General features: G+C 36.2%; 1 long non-coding RNA gene across 1 annotated transcript; it reads right to left on the reverse strand.

Annotated features, from left to right (window-relative positions):
* Window positions 1-387: 387 nt before the first annotated feature.
* On the reverse strand, window positions 388-1265 carry LOC148782077 (uncharacterized). Its single transcript, XR_016055399.1, has 2 exons — window positions 1022-1265; window positions 388-533 (listed from the first exon to the last, which is right to left on the reverse strand). It is a non-coding gene; the product is annotated as an uncharacterized LOC148782077 (long non-coding RNA).
* Between the last annotated feature and the right edge of the window lie 1922 nt (window positions 1266-3187).

The following is a 3187-nucleotide window of genomic DNA, read 5'->3' on the forward strand; positions in this document are numbered from 1 at the left end:
ATCCACAGGAGGTCCACAAAAGATCATGCGCAATCGTATTTTAAGTTCATTCAAGAAACATAGGGTTAGCTCCCTCATCTTTCTCTAAGCCCTAGGGACCACCTGTTGTGCACGCCTTGTGATTTGATTTCATCTGTCACTACAACCTGAGTGATTGAACATCTTTTTAACAAGGACCATGCCCCTTGACACACAATAATTGATCAAGGGTCTTTTTAGGTCATTTACCATGCGTTTTAGTGATTAAGTGATATTTAACCATCAATTAATCTTCCTAAATGAGACCATAACACAACAAACAATCCTAATCTTGTTGTATCCATACTATAGAAACGTGTCAACTCAATGGAGAAAACTACAAAAGCAGAAAAAGAACAAAAGCACTTCAAAAAAAGAAAGATTGTGTTCCCATTTGTGACATACTATTACATGGTACATAATCTTTGTTGATTATTACGTAGGCTTGCATAATAGTGTTGACTGCCACAAACGATCCTCTTTCTGGGCTTGCGCATCTTAGGGCACAACGTATCCTGCACAATATAAAGAGAAAAATATAGAATTCAGACCCCTTGTAAATGATAAAATCATATATATATTCTAGTTACTATAGTAAACCACTGCGAGGCTCCATGGGATGTCAAAACTGTTGAAATTTGAGCTAAAGATCACTTTTATTCTATTTACTTAAAATAAGGAAGCAGCAAAGAAACTTCCTTTAAGTTTCATGTCACACAAAATTCCTCTAGTTGGTGATGTGGCAGCAGGACCCAATTTACAATTTGATCCTGCTGGACCACCATGCTTTATAACCCCACCTAATGCTTCTTTTTTTTTTTCACCCATAAACACTAAACACAATGAGAAATATTAGCTCCCCCATTTTTTTAATTCTCTAACCCCATGTTTGCTGGATTAATAGATATGTAATAGTTCAAATTAGCTTCTATAAGAGAAAAAGAGAAGAGGGGGAAAACAAAAAGAAAAGAAAAAGGGAAGTATCATAGAGTGGTGTTCATACGTCCACATTGTATCCGACCGGTCGCTTCTTGAGGATGCAACGCTTAGGGATGGTTATGGCCAGTCGGATTTATCCCGACTTGTATGGTAAGGGGTGACGAACAAATACAACCAGCAGAGGTCTTAGAAAAAATGTCTGCAGTTTTGGTACAACAGGACCGCGGTGGCTTAACCAACGGGTTCTTTGCCGCATCCATGCATGACGTTAAGCCCCAGGCGACGCTGAATATGGATGTGTTGCCACATGGTCCATCACCACTACCACCAAGTAATATAGCATTTGAAAAGAGCAGATAGGAAATGGCAATGAACATAGTCTTCATGTTTGATGCCATTCTAATGAGCAACTAGGGTTATCTAAGGCCACACATTGTGACTTAAGTCATCCCAACTATCTACTCAAATTTGACGAGCAACTAGGGTTATCTAAGGCCACACATTGTGACTTAAGTCATCCCAACTATCTACTCAAATTTGACGATTGAGAGTTAGGGTACAACTTTCTCAGTTTTCCTAGGGGAGCTATATGATGTGACCACTTTCCTTGTGCTCACAAGTTATCTTTAAGTCGTCAACAGGTTAGATCGACTCATACTCAACTCGTCGAGTCAAGTCCATATCAAATGAGATTGTAGAAGACAATTTATCTTTGTTACGAGGAGGTTACAATTGTTCCTAACCATTGGATGTCAACTTCGATGGCTTGGATGCATCTAAAACTTTGAGAATTTTTTGTTCTTTTTAATTTTGAGTCTAGTCAATGGCACACTTACAACTACCATATTTGAATTATGCTAAACAAGAGTGATATGTGACCTCCGAGAATTATTCATGTGCTTTTATAGGGGAAACTGGGGCTATGTGCCATCAGTTTAAGATCTAAAGCTCAATTGCCAAATTGTGACATTGTGACTTAAGTCATCCCAACTATCTACTCAAATTTAACGACTGAGAGTAAGGGTCACATATACAACTTTCTCAGTTTTCCTAGGGGAGCTATATGATAGGACCACTTTCCTTGTGCTCACAAGTTATCTTTAAGTCGTCAACAGGTCAGATCGACTCATACTCAACTCGTCGAGTCCTGTCCATATCAAATGGGATTGTAGAAGACAATTTATCTTTGTTACGAGGAGGTTACAATTGCTCCTAACCATTGGATGTCAACTTTGATGGCTTGAATGCATCTGAAACTTTGAGAATTTTTTTTTCTTTTTAATTTTGAGTCTAGTCAATGGCACACTTACAATCACTAAATTTGAATTATGCTGAACAAGAATGATATGTGACCTCCTTGTATTAAAAGTAAATGGGATAGTATACAATGAGACCATTTATCTTTTATACAAGGTGGTTACAATTCCTTACAACCATTTGATGTGAAATTTGATAGTTTGGCTGTTTCACAAAGTTCGAGAAGATTTCAGTTGAAGTTTGAGCTTGGTCAATGAAATAATTGCAGCCACCCAACTTTACATCCAATGGTCAAGATTATTGTGATCATCTTGTATAAAAGATAAATGGTCTCATTCTATACTTTGCTAAAGTAAATAGTCTCTTTGCATACTTTTCCATATCAAATCATAAATAATAAAATATATATTATGTAATATATAACATAGTTGGTATAAGACTTGGATGATGTGGCTACATAATACATAAAGGGAAAAGATCATGTCAGCCCAATGGCGTACTGCTACAGTAAATGCCAACGGCCCAGATTGAATTTGGATCGATTTGACGATCCTAGATATCCGGTAGTGTTGAATTTTAATTATTTCTATAAATTGGAATGATTTTAAATTTGGATCGTGTGTACATAAAAAATAGGCGAATCTTCGAAAAATATAAAAAAATTATTTTACATGAAAAAATAACCAAAATACCCCTGTAAAGTTTCAAGGGTATTTTGGTCAAAACATTTTACAGATTATTTTTTTATTTTTTTATTAGGTGCGCCTTGATGAGAAAAACATACACCTAAAATTTCAAGTAATTTGGATTTATAAATAAAATAAAATAAAATTCAAACACAAAAAGAGGTCGTAACCGTCAGATCGGCCCAGATTCAATCTAAGACATTGGCATTTACTGTAGCGGACAGTTAGTGGGCGTACTGAATCCACTCCCATTCATAAATATATCTATAAGTAGAGTTAACCCCAAC

This window comes from Amborella trichopoda, chromosome 5, assembly GCF_054954075.1.
Source record: "Amborella trichopoda isolate Santa Cruz 75 chromosome 5, AtrichopodaSantaCruz75HAP2 v2.0, whole genome shotgun sequence".
Classification (NCBI taxonomy): Eukaryota; Viridiplantae; Streptophyta; class Magnoliopsida; order Amborellales; family Amborellaceae; genus Amborella; species Amborella trichopoda.